Source organism: Passer montanus, unplaced genomic scaffold (genome assembly GCF_014805655.1).
Source record: "Passer montanus isolate IOZ18808 unplaced genomic scaffold, ASM1480565v1 scaffold230, whole genome shotgun sequence".
Classification (NCBI taxonomy): domain Eukaryota; kingdom Metazoa; phylum Chordata; class Aves; order Passeriformes; family Passeridae; genus Passer; species Passer montanus.
In genome coordinates, this window is record NW_024366927.1 from 69,191 (window position 1) to 86,586 (window position 17,396).

Sequence of the window (17,396 nt, forward strand, 5' to 3'; positions counted from 1 at the left end):
ACTGCCACAGTGGGCAGCCCATATCATTCTCTGGATCTCTCTAGTCTGCAGGGATTTGTCAGATTCCCAGCAAAGAGGCTGCTGCTGTGCTGAGATCTCTTATCAATTATTATTGGGAAATAGGGAGATCACTTATCAAATATTCTTGGGAAATATTTTCTACCTCCTTCCTCTACAGCACAGGCTACACAAAGTTTGTGTGTGAGTGTTTGTGTGTAGAGGGGCTGATGTTAAAGAGCACAGAAGTTCATGTCTCAATAAAAGGGGTAAAGAGAGGGGATTTTTTTCTGGGAGGGTATTATCCTTCCCACCCAAGATGGCTGTTGCATGATGCCCTGTTACTGATGTAACCTCTGCTGTGCTAAGGCTGCTGCTTTAACAGCTCTTGTCAAACTTTCCTTCACCTCTCCTTTCTTGTAGCTTGATGATAAAAGGGTATATGGTTTTATGACTGCTGTGGGTTGACTTCAGCCAGCAGCTGAGCAACCACATAGCAGCTTACTTGCTTCCTCCCTCAGTAGGAAGACCAATAGCAAAAAAAAAAAAAAAAAAAAAGGAACAAGTTAAAGACAGTCTCATAAGTTAACTCCATCCCAGACAGGCCCAGTACAAGAGTCCAGTGTAACAGGGGTCTGTAGCACATCCTGTGGTACCCATGGGCACCCAAATGTTGCAAATGATTCTCTCTTCCTTGTGTCTCACTGCATTCATAAGTTAGTACACTAAAGTGGTGCTGAAGCACTTGTAAGAAGTAAGAAGACAGGAGATGCTTGGAGAGAGCCTTAGTTTATGTTGTGAAGCCCTGAAAGATGACTGCCCTTCAAAAGTTTTGAGCAGTTTTGTGAAGATGCTTTGGCCTAAGGCCAGGCTGTGATCCAGTGTGACTCTCCTCAACAAGTATGAAGGAGATGTGAGGTGTTTCAGCACCAACCCCACAGAGCTTCTGAACAGCTCACTTTAGGCAGAAAAATGATGAGAAATAACATAAAAGCCAAGGTTCTGGCCTTGTCTTTTGAGCCATTTAATCTTCTTCCTCCAGCTTGTTTCTTTTGCAAAGAGCATCACCCTGTTTCTGTATCTAATGGATCTGTTATGACTTGTAAAAATGACTCCAGTTTTAATTGAAAATCTCCATCATGCATCATGACGGTTCTGTTAATGAAGCAGCTGCACAGATGTTGGGATCCCATTTACAGTGACAGACTTTACTGAGGGGTGGGGGCCTCTGAGTTTCTATTCTCAGGTTTTGTGTGGCAAGTGTTGCTGTATTGTGTGAATTCCCTGATTCAGTGCTGACCATCAGCTGTGCTTCTCAAGCTTGTGATCATATCAATGTTTTTAAGGTAACAGGATTTGAGCAGAGTTACTATTTGCATGGAAAATGCCCTTGGAAAAACCAAAAGTGCTGAAGGGAGGTGGTCTGGTGGTCTAAGCAGTGGTTTCTCCTTGCCACTCAGTACGGTATCCACGGTGGAGCTGGGAGGAGGTTTCCAAGCTCGTATCTTTTAAATGTCAGACTTTTTTAAACTAGATGTGGTAATGTGATACCATGGTGACATTTACCACCAGCAAGGAGTGTCACTCTGGCCATCCTCGCCTTCTCCAGCAGGCAGGAGGTGAACTTTGAAAGCTTGCCTCTTCAGGAGGTGCCAGTGACAACACACATGCTGCCACTCCCCTTGCAGCACTGATCTGTGCTAGGACAACATGAGCAAGCTTTTATAGCTGTCGTTGGTTCTGTAGGCACATAAGCAAATTTAAACCCCAAATCCAGAGCTGACAAAATATTTAAAGTTAGAAATAATGCCAGTAAATCCAACTGTCTTTCCATGTGGCACTGTAGCTTCTTAGACAGCTCTGTGGGAGTGTGTCTGTCTCTCCCTGCTGGGTTTGGAGGTGTGTGTGGGACAGAGGGAGGATGTTTGCAGCTGAAAGGAAAAAAATGGGTAAGGCTGGCTATGTTGTCAGCCTTCAGAAATAAAACTGTGGGCATAGCAGAGGATCCAGAACTGTGCAGAGAAATCTGGGTAGAACTAGTAACTCTCCAAATCCTGAAGGAAGTACATCTCCATGGGCTGAAACTGAGCTGTCTTGAGGGATGCATAAGAGGAACTTAACCTGATTTAAAGAGAACTGACTTCCAAGAAAATGAAATTAATTTGAGCCATATGCAAATACACAGAATTCCTGGATAGGATGAAATAGCAAGACTGTTCCATATTTCTCCTCTGTCTAAATATCAAGGATCAGTTATTAACAAATGACCCCTGCATCTGTAACTTTTGCACACATTTACTCAACCTTAAAAAGCAGGATTTTACACACCTAATGTGCTTTTTCTTCAACATTTTGCTCCAGGAAGCACAGCAGAAGTGGACAAGCTCCATACCAAATAATACGACCTATAACCTACATACCAAAGCTTCACATGGCTCTTTGCCCAGTATGTAAACATCCATAGGAATTGATGCCTCTTAATATACCCAGTTATTGATTGATATTGATGGGTATGAAAGTAAATTAGTATCAGATTAATAGGTGTATTGATACTTATCACTTGGTATTGATGACTGCCATAACAGTAAGTATCTCTACCAAAAAGTATCTTATTGATAGGTAGCAATTCTTATCTAAATCACTGTATCAATATCAGTAGGTATAAAAAATTATAAATATTACCTACTCTTGCTTTTGAAAGGTATCAATATCAATAGCTATAGATGCCTACTGATATCAAAATCAGCATCAAAATCATTAGGTATAGATGACTATTGAAATGAGTAGCTCTTGAAATTGATAGATTGTCATGCCTAGCAATGTCTATTGATGACTGTTGGTTTCAAAACCACTACGGAAATTGATAGGTATTAATTCCTGTCTTTTGATACCTATTGAGATCAGTAAATATCAATGTCTAATGATATAAAAATCATCATTGAAATTGATAGCTATGGGTGCCTACCAGTATTGAGATTAGTTTTGGCAGGCATTGATATTAAAGGTTTAATTCCTTTAAATAGGTGCCTTAATCTTTGCATGCCTATTGGTATCAAAATTCATATTGTAATAGGTTTTGGTGCATTCTAATATTGAAATTTGGTTTCAAAATTAGGAGGTACTGATAACTTTACCTATCAGTGCATCAAGATACATATTGAAATTGGTATTAAAAATATAAGTATTGGTGCCTATTGATATGAAAAAGGTAATGATGTGTACAAATATCAGTGCCTGTCAATATCACAATTTTGAAATTAATAGGCATCAATGGGTAGCAGTGCCAATGAATACTGATATCAAAAAGTAGCAATGCCTATTGATATCAAAATAGGTATCAAAATTTACAGTATTAATATCTTTATATGCCTAAGTCCGGGGACAGGGGTTCCGTTTAGAGAGACAAGATGGCAGTAGTTCAGTATGTCAGAATTCCTGTTTAATTACACTGATTCCTTATATCCCTTAAGTTGAGGAAGAGCAGTGTTGAATGTCTCCCAGACTTACTGGGAGATGTAATGTAGTTAGATGTAGTGATGAATTAGTTACAGCTTGGAGAACTCCTTGGTGCTTTAGTGATGGTGCACTCCTGAAATGGAAAGCAGAATTTATTTCTCATTCTTCTTGAGACAATCTAGACCCGTACACAGATATGAAATTCACTTAGTGTTCAGCATTGGTATTTATTTCTGTATTTGAGAATATCTCTGTGCTACTGCTACAAACAACTTATTTTCTTTCAAAGGAAAAATGTCTGAGAAATACAACTTTATTCCAACTTTACTTTTCCTACCTCTGTTCCATTTAAATTTCCTTAAAGTGCTTTATTACTGAATGGACATTTTGCCTTTTTTTTCTCTTCCTAAATGGTTACTCCACAGTTAGCAGGCTTTGTAATATTCCTGAAAAGCTACTAGGCTATTAAATTAAGGAGAGCTTTTAGGGATAGAACCCTCATGGAAAACACACTGTTTCTCTATTCTTCCCTAGTACTTTTCCATAGTTTTCTTAAATGGTTTCTTGCTCAAGTGTTTCTGGTGATCATCACAGGGTGCATATGTGTTAATGTGCTAGTTCTGAGAGGGAATGCCCTGTGACAGGAATCTTCTTTATCCACCTTCCCTGTCTTTTATTGGTTTGTGTTCTCAAACTGTCTTGGAGAGCACAAACTGAGCTCCTCTTAGATTAAACTAAAACAAAAGGCAGGCTACAGGACCAAATATTTATAGTGCTTTAACTGCTAATGGTCATTCAGGGCAGGGCAGAGCCAGCATAAAGCATTTCTCCTTCCCTCCAGTAACACCTGTGAGCATGAGGTTTTTATTTGCAGCTACACCTGTTTTGCTATTCAGACTTGCTCTGAGTGTGCTGCACAACTTGCTAATGAAACTATGGCCTCAATTATGCTGAATTCCCATCCACCTAAAAGAAAAATATTAGAAGTGTGGTGTGAGTCCTAAAAATAGGCTTAAATATACGCATTTTGGTGCTGTTTTCAACAGAATAACACTTCCTACTGAAAAATGCAGGTCATCAGTACAGTAGTTTGTTGTCTTACTCTTTAAAGCATCTCTTTATTCCTGGTGTTTCCAATGTATGGGACAGAATTTTAGTAGGAAATTCCGTTGATGGCTACCAGAGTGAAATAGAATTCAGTTCTTTCACAGATATTCTTTGGTGAATTAGAAGAGCAGTAGATCTTATTTTCCCCACTAAAATAACCTCAAGGGACTCTTATCTGTATAGAAGGAACACATTTGTGAAGTGCAGGAGGACTATCTCTTAATGCTGATGACTTTAAGGGAACTGTACTTGCAGACCTGAATTTCATTCACTGGCATCATAGATCTCCAGAGAGTTTTTCCAGAGAAAATCCTTCCTGTTTATTTGGGCTGTTTGTTTATACATAGTGTTTGTTTTTTTCTTTCCTTTCAAAACAGCAAGAATATGGATAGCATGACACTGCCACAGCTCAGACCGTGGCACGGATGCTTTCAAAAACATACTATTATGGTTTTCCTCTGAATGTTTGTTACTAACCAAAAAACCCAAAACTGATTCTTGCTGCTTTCTGTTTCTGCAGATGGCTTTTACAAGGAGGTAGTTCCAAGGTATAAATAAGCATCAGTATTTACAGATAAATTGGCATACTTGATTTACTTTGTGAATTCTCTTTAATTCTCACCAAGTGTACAATAACTGAGAAAATGCACTCTGAGAAATGCCAGCTTTGGGATGCAAAGGATAAATTTGCTTCAGTGTTACTTCTACGAGGAGTTCCACAAATCTAATGTGATTTATGGCAGAAGTAGTGGTCAAACCAAAACCCTAACCATTCTGCCAGGTAAACAGCTAATGGCTCAGCTGACAGGTGAAGGAACTGAAAGGCTTTGATGAGTAATACCATGAGAAGAAATCTGCATTTTTAGGTCTTTTGCCGGTTGCATTTGGGATGGTGAAAATGAGCACACTGACAAGTGAGGAAATTCTAATGCTTTATGTGTCTCCTGTTTCAGAAAGCTCTGTGTGGAATAGGGATAATTGTGTACTCAGAGGACTTTAATCTTAGTCTTTCAGACTCTTCAGAGAATCAGGTTGGTGCACACATGAATGTATTTAGAATTTAAGAGACTTTTAAAAGCTAAATCTGCAAACTGCATGTGGTTGTTAAAATGGAGATTTACAAGTGATGTGTTGCACACAGAGTTAAGAATCAGTTTGCTTCAGTAACCATGTGCTCCCTGAAAAAAATGAGCTGGAAATTGGAGTGTCCTGAGGCTCAGATGTAGAAGACAGCCTATTTTGGGGAAAGTTAGTTGGGCTATGGTAAATTGCATGAAAAAGTGACTGATAGGGAACTAGTGAGTGCTCTGGACATGCACCAAAGATGCCAAAGAGAGAAAGGATTCTTGAGCCTCTTCCATCCAAGCAAGCCCAGACTGCCTAGATTGTGATGCTTTTGAGTGCCCAACAGAGTCCAAGTGCCAGGGCAGTTGCTGGGAGGAACAACTGCAAAGAATGGAAAAAAAAAAAAAAGATATCCAAGAACAGGAGAAGAGGAAATAAATATTAAAATGGAAGGAAAGGCTCAAGACAGGTTCTCCTCAATTCATAGGAGAATTTTGAAGGGGAAACTTTGTATTGACTGGAGCAGAATCATCTTTAAGGGAATATAAAGGCTGTTCTGGCAGACAGAGCTGGCCTGTGCTTTCTGGGGAAAAGATACTTTGAAAAGTGGTATCTACTTTGACCATGTAGATTATAAATATTTTGGTGAAATTTTTATGCTTTAATTACCTGTTCTTAGGAAGGGATGGTTCATCAGATATTGGGTTTAAAGAAAAACTTTATAGCCATCTCCTGCTTTGAAATAAGAAAAAAAATTGCAGATTGTTTTCTTAGATGGTTGGAGCTTGGTGTATCTTACAAGCAATTTTCTCCTGAAAATGTTATTGCTATGGTCTCTATCAATGGAATTATTTAGTTTACTGCCTTTGCTGTTTATCAGATGACTTTCTGTTCATTCAACAAAGGTTTACTGTAATTATGGCATAGACTTGGACCTTGAAGTAAAACCACTATAAGGGTCTGGAGGATATGGAGTGAAAGAGTTCTTTTAGTTGTGTAGGATTTGTTTGATTTATTTGACCTTTAATTCAAAGTACAAATGCTGGTATCAATAACTGGAGAAGGGCTTTGACCTTGTGTCACGGGGCATATTTAAGATTTCACAGAGTATTCCAAGAAGATTCTAAAAATTATGTCTCAAAATTGGCATAAAAAAAAAAAGATGGGTAGAGGCATTTTATTTCTGCTTTCTTTCAGAACTGCTACTATAATACTAGAACAGAAGAATTAGTCATTCCTAAGTCTGGCACTTAAAACATCAAAGAATAAGTTCGCTTCTCCCTATCAAATGTGGCAGTCAGCAGTTCTTCCACAGGTAAAGAAAAGGAAAAAAAATATCAGGAAATGAGGACATTCCAAACTCTGGATCATACATTCTGCACACCCACTAAGGGACACATTGTGGTTTATCATTTACCACCACACAGCTGTGGAATTGCCCTTGTGTATGTTTCCTTCTGATTTGGGTATGTTTTGGGGTTTTTTTTTTTTTTTTTTTTTTTTTTTTTTCTTCCCTGTATATGAAGATAGAAGGCATGGCCTGTGCTCCTCAATTGCCTGTGCTCTTGTAGCACAGGAAAAAAGAACGCCAACAATGGTTTTTTAAAAATCTAAATAGAGCTCCAGAAGTATCACAAATTATTTTTGGAAGATCATTTTGAATCACTGAGCAAAATCAGTACCTTTTAAAATTAACAAAAATGTGTGTACGTTTAAAATAAATGACTGTGGTGATACTTCACTCATTGCTTCTGTTGTCTGTGTGACACAAAATATGCAACATGCAACAAGGTTCAAGGAACATGTGTTCATTCCTGCACATGTTTACAAACTTCTTCTCTTGGAGTTATTTCACTAATAATAGAAATCTCACTTGATTTCTGCTGTCCTAGTGAGATTCCTGCTTTCATCCTTTTATGATTGTCTTTGCCACTAAAAGAAAATTGTGTATGAATGTAAAAGCAGCAAATTGCTGGTGACACAGCCACTGGTTGCCCTGGGAGTACTTGCTGCATCCTTCAGTTTAATTTGCTTAATATATGTAATTAATTAGGCAACTGCAAAATGATAGAAATGTATTTGTGGATTCAGCCTCTGTAAACTGGTGGTAAACAATTTGATACTGCAGGACGTTAGGGCTTTCTCTGTGGGACTAATGATGTCTAATGCCTCAGCAATCATTTGTGGAGCTCATCATGTTTACCTATTAAAATGAAGTCATAACATTTTTGCTGTAGAAATCTTAGAATGCTTTTGGTACTACCCACTGAGAATTTGGCTGTGAATTTCTGATCATGAATAACACCTGAGTCCAGGTGGGCGGGCACCTGTCCACTAAAATAAGTATTTTCCATAAAGCCAAAAAGAGGTCTCCTGAAGGGTGGAGATAATTTAAAATGCTTGGACTGAATAGCTGGAATGTGTCTAGTTGTCTGCAGAGAGCTTTAGTGCAGCAGGTGCTGTGCCCACATTTTGCAGCTGGGCAGCTACACTTGCAGCTCCTGAACCTGCCTGCACAAATAAATCTTTCATACATGAAAAGCCATAGAAAAAAAAAATTTGGAGGCTCATCTGAAAGAATTTTCAAAATTAAACTCAAAACCAAGCCTTCCTAATTTTCTGTACAGAACTCTTGTTTTGCTTTCTTCAAACTATTTAGGGGAAAGAGATAATTTAGCTGGGGTCCAGACACATGGTTATGAATGTCATCTGTACCCAAGAGATAAGTGACGTAACCTTAGTGCAAAGAAAAACAAAAAATGCAACTTCACTTGTTTGCAAAGTGTTTTTTTACCTTGAGGAAATTCTTGTGGTTTTTTTAGCACTGTCAAGCAGCTTAAGAAACTTTAGGAACTTAACCATAGAATCAGAAGGGTTGGAAAATACCTTTAAGATCATCAAGTCCAATCAGGATGGCAAATAGATGGGGCTGTGCTGGGAGAGCCTTTTGGAGCTTAGAGACTTGAGTGTCTCTGTCCCTTTTTTTAACTTGCTCCACCTGCCAAATCTATTAGAAAATGGATTATTTGTTTATTTTTGTGAGCAAAGGTCTAAATATACAGGAGATTTCCCTGTATATGAAACAAAATGCTTTCTCAATAGGAACTGTAAGATGAACGGAGTGGAATTATTAATAGAGTACAAAAAAAGTTAAGATATTTAGCTGGTGTCCTAGGTATGTGGTATGTGAACAAAAGTGGCATTTTTCACAGGGCTGAAAGTGTCTGTTTTTCTGCTGTGAAGTGTGAACAGGGTTAGGATCAGCAAACACCTTGTTAGGATTTCATTTGGTGCTTGTGTTGGAAATGAGATGCAGTTTTTAAGCCCTTTGTCAACTAATTCCTCACTGGATTTTGAGGTTGAGATGATGGTTTTCAATCAGGGCACAAAGTGTTGTGTGTGATACATCAGTTTATTGAGAAGTATCATACAGTTTAAATGGCAATGGCTATATAGACTTCTCTGTAATTATAAAACATGGGCCTGGAGAAAAGCCTAACTCCACAAATGTTAGTGGCATAAACACCCATTCACAAAGAAAAGAGAATTTCAACTTATGCTTTTGGTTTCAATGGCTGCTTACAAACTCTAAGTGCATGGAAATAATTTTTAAAATAAGAAAAGTATCAGTGTCTTCTTTCCTTAGCTGGGCTTGGAGACCTGCAGGCTTTGAGATACTTGTGAAAACTAAGCATGTGTGTATGGAGTAGCAAAGGATTTTGTGTGGATGTTGTAGCTTGATTTTCTGGACTGATATTTCTTTTCATGGAAAAAAATAGAGAATTCAGGATATTAGAGGATCTTTGGTGATCTTAAGGGGTTTTAAAACATTTAACCAGGTGATGTTAATTGCATTCTGAAGGACAAGCAGCTTAGTTGGTCAATGAGGCTCCCTCATTTTCACTATTTTCAGTACTTATTAATTTGCTTCACCTGAACTGCCAGGGCTCACACAATCAGTGATCTTGGGCTCTCTTTATTTGTCCAAGGTGGGGGACCTTTTTGCTATTCCTGATTTCCTTCACTGAGACCAAACTCCTGCCAACAAGTGATCTAGGATCTCTAAACCTTGTGTCAGGCACTACTGAGTGCCCCATACTCACAACATTTTATTAAGGAAGGTGTAAGGATGCTTAATTTCTTTAAAAAGAGAGAGACCCCAAAGAACCAAGAGGAGCAGCTCTTGCTGCTGATAAACATGCTGATAAACGTGCAAAGAAAAGTAAAGACAAATTGAGGCTCTAGGCTCCACTGTCAACATGCTGGAAGAGCAAAAATCTCTTTGCTGTCTCTGTCCTGCCCAGCCTGTCAGTCAATATGTGCTTTGTTACACACGTTATCGATCCAAAGCACCACACCAGAGTGCCAGCACACTTTGTACTCTGCCATGGCACTGGGGCTGGCACTCTTTCAGGCTTTCCTGAACTTGTCTTCTGTAAACTCCTGTGGCCTGAGGCTCTGTCTGGGAAAGTAGCCCTTTCCCAGAAGACATCTGAGGTGCTGTGGGCTCACCTTTAGCAGAGATGCTGCTGTGGATGAGCCCTTGAGGAGCTGAGCAGGCTGGAACTGGGGTTTTGGCAGCTACATAAGGATTTGTGTGCCCACTATAGGATGTCCCTTTAGGGACACCAGATTACAGGCAGTTGGCACATTTACTTTGTCCCAGTTCTTACTCTTCCATGTGTAGAAAGTAACCTGCCTCAGATTGTCAGAGACACAAATGTGCAATGGTTTAAAAGCGTATCTTGTATGAAAGACAGAGAATCTTTTTTGACTTGTGCAATTTTAAGAGCAAACATGGGTGTTTACCCTGTGCCAAAATCTGCTCACATAAGCAGATCAGACTTTTTGTTGTTGTTGTTGTTGTTGTTCTGGAAGGTCACAGACTATTTTTTGCCTTTTTTTTTTTTCCTTAGTAAAGCAAATTCACAGAAATTGGAGTAATTATCTGATTTCCAATTCTTCTTCCCGGTGTACTTAGTTAAAAATAACTGTGGCAGTCTCACCTTGGAGCAAAGATGCTGTAACTTCTAAATAAGCAATAAACTCCTTTGTCCATTAATAAAAAAGGTAATCTCAGAATTACTAGTACAAATGGTACAGAATGACCCAAGGGCTGTTTACATCCTGAGCCCTGAAAATTTACTGTGCAACTGTTTGGGGTTCTGCCTCTGGACATCCTCATGCTCAAAAACTGTGCTACCTCCTGTACCCTCACTACTCTCATGGAGTCTGGAGCAGAAATTTGGGATTAGACACAATCAGTGTGCAGATGCAGTGTTAAGGGTAGCTTCCCCCTCACGCTGTGTGTGTTTTAAACAGCACTGAAGGATTAGTCTGCTGTAACATGTCAAGGCTGAATCATGAATTTGAGTCTCTGCTTTGCCAGGGGCAGTTTTTATTTGGATCTCTTTACAGTATCCTATTTGCAAAAGAGATAATAATTCTCTCCCTGATAAGGGTAGTGTGACTTTTCTTATGTTGGGGGACTTTTTATTGGGTGTGTTATTTCTGATAAGCTCTTAGCAAAGTGGAAGTGTAACAGTGAGAACTGGGTGGTTAATGAATGGTCAGCTCGGGCCAGTTTCTTCAAGGTTATGGGGTCTGCAGGGTTATTTCTGCCCATGGATACATGGCATAAACCGCCCTCTTTATCCCAATAGCTCTACACCTCTTTGGGGGGGTGTGAGAGATGGAGGAGAGTTAAATAAGGGCTCAGCTTTCCCGTATTCTGTAAACATTCTTTTGTGCTGAATATTCCAAACCTCTTGTTCTGAGTCTTGTTGGATACTGTCGAATCTCTGAGCATAAACAGTAGTGAAATCTAAGTCCGTGAGGTAGCTCTTATAACACTGATGTTGATTAAAACATCACAAACTGGTTTTTGTGCTTATTTACACAGTAGAAAAGCTCAGCAATCAGTATTACCACAAGAAAAAGATATTTGGTTTGGTTTTCTCAATGTTTTTTTTTTTCCTATTTGTTAAACACTGAATAACTTAATTTCTAAAACATCTAATTGGTAAAGTAAAATACCTGAAATAAACCACCATAGTTGTTTATTTGACTAGATTTTCTTTATCTAGTAGTGATCACTCCTTTACACCATTTTATTTTGTGTACTACTGAGCTGAATTATTAACAGTTGAAGTAGGTTTCAGCACAACTGCATCTGAAATAAGTGAACCTCTGACTGTTTAAGGAGAAAATTTGCCATTTGTTGAAATCATGATTGCCATACCCCATAAGAGGGTTTTCAAGCATGGAAACTGAGGAGAGGGGCTTATTTATACCTATTGAGGACAAACAGAATACTTCCTATGCTGTAAGCTATGGCTAATTGTGCTAGGTTTGCTTTTTGCCATGGAGTTTGTAGCATTTCTTGGCCCCTGTGGCAGACCTCAGTTTCATGGCCTGCAAACAGCTTTAAATTCAATGAACTGTGAGTCATTGTATTTGGAAGAAGTTGTCCCAGGAGACACCACAAATAGAAGCTGCTCTGTGGTGATTCCATCAAGTACCAAAGGCAACCCAAAACTTCCAGGATTTCTGCCCTTTGTAGACATGCTACCACAAAATGCTCATAGCAATTGGAACACCTGATCTTTCTTTTTTGAGTTAATATTTCTCTGATTCCTAAAGATTCAGAGTTGCAAATTTTTTTAAGTAGTTTTGGCACTAAGTTGTTACTGAAAGAAAAATTGATATTTTTTCTGTACTTCCGTGATGAATTGGTGCTACTGCTCCACTTCTAGCAACTAGTTATCAGGTTGCACTCTGCAATCAGGAAATCTGTAATCAGATTCTTTTGAACTCTTCCACAAGTCTTGTCACAGCACCTTTCTTTCACTACGTGATTTCTGCCTGCACAAACACAATTTAATGTTGAAGTTCATTTAGATTAGCTGTTGTAATGTTGCCTGATGAGCTGCCAGATAGGCACGTGTAGGTACTTCAGCTGAGATTTGATCTGTTGCTGCTAAATTCTCACTTGCCTGAGCTTTTCATAATCCTCAGGGCATTACCTCGGCTGCTAATTACTTCTCTCATCATGTACAAAATTGTGTTATTTCCCTTAAAGGTGATGCATCATCTTCATTCAGCTTAACTTGCAGACCTGCTAGTCTGTTTCCAGTGTTCCACTGAACTTCTTGTTCGACTGGTTTCCTGTCAGCTTCCACTTTTCAATTACAACAATTTGGAAACATGTGATTTCAGTACCTATACTTTTAGATTTTTAATGTAGTTAATTTTACCTATTGGGCGTACCTGTCCCTGCTTCCTTTTCATATGAATGCAGTGTCAGCAGTTGCCTGTCCATGCAATGATTGTGTCTGGCTGGCAGAAACATTTTAAGATATCTATGTGCAAAATGTCATGGAGGTATACTTTGTACTGTGCTCTGTGCTGGACCAGGCCAAAGGGGAGGATATGGTTTAATCATTAGAAACCTTGGACTGAGAGGCATTACTTTAGGTTTCTATTCTTGGTTTAAATGCTGACTTAACATGTGACTTGTGTGAGTGATATAACCTTTGCAGGCCCCTGTCTACCCACAGATAAAATTAGTGTTATAAACTCTACTTCTCAAGTTTTGTCATTAAAAAGAGTACACAGGTCTGTCTGTGCAAGCCCACTAAATACAAAGTTCAGCTCTGAGGATTCATTTTCATTCCTTTCCATCCTCACCCTTCACTGGCACAGCTTCCCCTTCCTGTGATACTGTTCCACACACCCAGTTAGAGATCTCCCATGACTTCATCTCAATAAACCAAAGGAGCTATAAACCAGAAGAATGAGGGTTGAGAGCACAGGAGAAATCACATCTTTGATGTATGGCCTATGAATAAACAAATCATTCTCGCAAGCAATCCTGGTAGCTGTAAACCTCAGCTTCAGAGTCAAAGGCAATAATTTACTACCTGAGCTCAGCCTTTTTGACCTGCCTAATCCAGACGTACATAGTTTGGGTAGTTGTAGATAATGAGAAGGACAAAAAAAAGCCAGAGCACCAATTAGTGGGGGCTCTGTACATAATTTTGTGAAGCAGTCAGGTGCCACCTTGCCACAAATGATGTATTTGGCTTGGACAAAACTGTGACAACTGCGTTCCTCTATGGCCCATACAGGAGCTGTGTTGAGCAAGTATTATTTCTGCAGGAGTTAAAAATATTGCACTTATGCAACTTGCAAGTGGTATAGATTTACATATGCATGAGTCAAAATCTTTTTTTCCCCCCTTGCTTGTGTGATTAGACCAGCTAGAGACAGAATGGACCTCGAAAGGAATTGGCCCAACTGTGCATTTGTCTTATGGCTCTGCTCTATAAAATACCTCTCACAGGAGATATGAAAGTTCTCTGGAAAATCCCACACTTTAAGTACAATCTAGTGTTGACAGTGCTGATTTGGATCTGTACTGTTCTTCTCCTCAAGTTTCTAATCTTAAAAAAAAAAAAAAGAAAATGGAAGTTCCTGAAATCTGGAGCCAAAAGAGCAAAAGAACAGTTTTGAAATTTCAGTGATACTCTTGGACTAAATTTAACAGTGAGGAGAAACTCAGCCTTGTTACCCCACCTTCGTGTGTGAGGACTGTATTAATTAGTGGAAAAGATTTCAATTGTAAAAGAAGTATTATCAAAATAGAAAATAAAAAAGGAAGAAGGGGGAAGGGAGGGAGGAAGGAAGGAAAGAAGAAAATTAATTTTATTAGCCACTGCTACAGCAACAGATTTCCACAAAAGGGTGCTGAAAAGCCACATAGTATTTCCTTGGATTTGTGCATCTGCTAAAAACTTACCAATCCAAGAGGGAAACATTAAGAAACTAATCAAACAATAAAAAATTAAAATAAAGTTTAATATACAAGTGAGTGTATCTGATGAAACAACTTGGAGAAGGAACCAAAAGTTCTCTGTGCTAGCACAAGCCTAACTCTGAGCTAGATACATATTCTCTGAGTGTTCCTGGAATAAATGATAACACTGATAGATGAGAGAGGAACAGAGCCTTATGACATTATTTATCATAACAAAGTGCCTGCTTTGCTGAGAGGGTAAATACCTATTAGAGACAAAGGCCGATGTCAAAACTTCTACTGACTCTACTTACAGCAAAATTTTCCTCATCACCTTGGTGTTCAGTCAGTGCAGGCAGCAGAAGACTACTCTCTCTTGTTTGACCATAGCTATACTGGTATACAACTTCATACCTGTAGTGCTGAAGCAGTAGCCTTTTCTTTTTGTTTTCCAATCACTTCCAAAATTATTCCTCCAGCTCCTAGCCCTTTGATTTTTTTTTTTTTAGTATTTCCTTTTGAAACATAGAAGTGTATTATTCCAGAGGAGTTTCTGTGGATTCACTGTACTCAGAGACAAAATAGCATCTTTGTTCCAGTAGTGTAACCTTCTTGTAAAGACTGGGCTAGCTGCTTGTGGAGCATAGAGGACTCAGATTTGGGGAGATTTCTGCAGTAATGGAGATAGTTGGTACTTTTTAAAAACATGGCCCATCATTCATGGTACCGTGAAAACATTCATGTTATCTTAAATGTGAAAACAGTCATGTTATCTTAAATGTACGTAGCCTCACGTGGCTTCCAAGAGAAATGTTTCCTAAAATACAATGAGTAATACAAACTTGGCTATATATGCAAAGGAAAACTAATTACAGGGAAACAAAAATACTGCCTCAAATCCAAAGAGCTTGAGACAGGAAAGTTTCTGTCATTCCTCTTGAGAAATTAGAGCCCATTCACATTTAAGCTCTTCTCAGAAGCTTGTTCTGAACTTCTTGGAAAGAATTCAGGAAAGTGGAACAAATAACATTTATTGTGGTTCTTCGGTCTTTTACAATGGCCAATATTATTGAAAATTATTTAGAAGAAACATCATCATATTAGCCCAGTGGAAGTGCATGCCTTTGTATAATAAATGCCAATTGACAGTAGCTTTGCTAACTGTGATTACTTTTTTATGAACTTAGAGAAGTAGTCCCTGAGCTCCTGAGGGGCCTGCAGATCACTCAGGGGAAAAACTCTGACCTATTCTGTTCTGGGGTTTATACCATGGCACACCAACAGGTTTAGGAAATACAGAACCACTAAGTTTCCAGTCAGTATCAAAAATTAACAGCCCTGGAAGTTCAGGGGTAAGGTGACGGGGGTGTGTCAGTAAGTTTATTATAATTATCAGGTACTGTGATGGGGTGTGTTGCATGGATCATCATGGATGTTCCTAATTAAGCTGCTGATGTACAGAAAGCTATGCCAACAGGTATCTTTACAGATCTAGATGCCAAGGCAAGTGCAGGAAAAAAAGTATGGAATGCATGCCTTTTTGTATTTTCATGTAGTAGAAAACAAGGGAATCAAAGTCTTAGACTAAAATCTGAAGGTGCTTCAGGGTGTTCTGTGAATAAAACCACGACTGTCTGATTTTCACAGCGAAAGAATATCTCCAGGGGGTAGGATGTTTTTGTAGTAAAGTACAACTTTTTAGGATGTGCAGATTCAATGTAAGTACTGTTCCATTATTGGGTGGGTGGGTGGGTGAGACAGCAGAATAAATGCCTCAGTTTTCATGGATGAGTAACGACCCAATTCCTCTGCTGAACTAAGGTGTGATTCCTTGGCAGACTGATGTTGCTGTGGAGGCTGCATTAATTTGTATTTGCATACTATGGGGATTACTTTACACAGATCGCCTTAATTCTGTGTCTGAGCTTATGCTGAATCTTCTCCGTGGTGTTTATTACCTCAGACTGTATCTGCTCAGGAATTCTGCTCAAAAGAAGGAGTTTTTCACTCGGGGAGCGCAGGTGTATGGCGCGAGGTAAAGCGATTTACGTGGAAAAATAAGGAAATCTGCATTCAAACACGCTTTTTAGGCAATGGGAAGTTTAGTATGTCATTCGGTGCCAATTTAAGATAATTTCCTCTCCTGCTAGAAAGATGTGAACTGAACCGCAGATTGTGTTGGCTCTTTCTAGTCTTTGAGAAGTATCAAAGTTAACGAGCCGGAGGGATAACGCTGGGAGCTGAGAATAGGGAGCGTGCAGTTTTATTCTTGCCCCGGCAATTACGCGCTACGCATGTGGCCACAGCGTTTAACTCATGGTACCCTCAGTTTCTCTGCTTGACAAATAGTGACTCACGCGTTCTGCGCGGGGAGCCAGTGCAGCGCTAGAATTCCTGCTTGCGAAATCGCCTTAAATCTTTCGCAGAGAGGCGTTAATGGTCGCAGGCTAAGGCCAGCAGTGCCGCGGGCGGGATGCGGGCGCAGACACGTATCATTACCCAGCTGCCCGGCCGCACGGCGTTGCCTCCCATCCGCATTTTTCCAGCCCGCTGGAAGACGGGCGGGCGGCGGCGGGAGCCGGGCCCGCCAAGAGTTAACGGCGGCTCCCCCGGGGCCGCGCCGCCGCCTCCCCACCCCGGCGCTGCATTATTATTATTATTTCTCCCCCCTTCCCTCGCCTTCCAGTTTTGGCAGGGGATTAAAGCAGCTCCCCCCTGTGGCAGCAGTGACCCAGAAACGAGTTTGATTCACGGAGTCCTTCCTCCATAACAAGTACAAACGTCAGTCAGAGGGAATCTGTGTGTGTGTGTGTGAGAGAGAGAGAGTGTGTGTGTGCGTGTGTGGCGCAGCCCGCCGCTCTCCGTGCCCGCTGCCCGGCGCCGCGCCGAACTCATGCGGCGGCCCCGCGCCCTCCGCGCAGGGGGAGCCCGGCCGCGCCGCCCGCCCGCCAGCAGGTAACCGTGCCCGCCGCAG

General features: G+C 40.0%; 1 protein-coding gene and 1 long non-coding RNA gene across 3 annotated transcripts in view; one reads left to right on the forward strand and one right to left on the reverse strand.

The window, feature by feature from the left end:
• Positions 1-16,964, reverse strand: part of LOC120502855 — a 32,827-nt gene extending 15,863 nt beyond the window's left edge. Inside the window, exon 1 of the long non-coding RNA XR_005627608.1 lies at positions 16,780-16,964. This is a non-coding gene — a long non-coding RNA (uncharacterized LOC120502855). The remainder of the gene's footprint in view (positions 1-16,779) is intronic.
• Positions 16,965-17,093: 129 nt separating this feature from the next.
• JADE1 (jade family PHD finger 1) overlaps positions 17,094-17,396 on the forward strand; it is a 45,799-nt gene continuing 45,496 nt past the window's right edge. The window contains exon 1 of one of the 2 annotated variants that reach the window (XM_039710778.1): positions 17,094-17,203. The gene's annotated coding sequence lies outside the window, so the exon portion shown is untranslated. Of the gene's footprint in view, positions 17,204-17,373; positions 17,378-17,396 lie in introns of those variants that run through there. The other variant, XM_039710781.1, reaches the window with a different exon arrangement.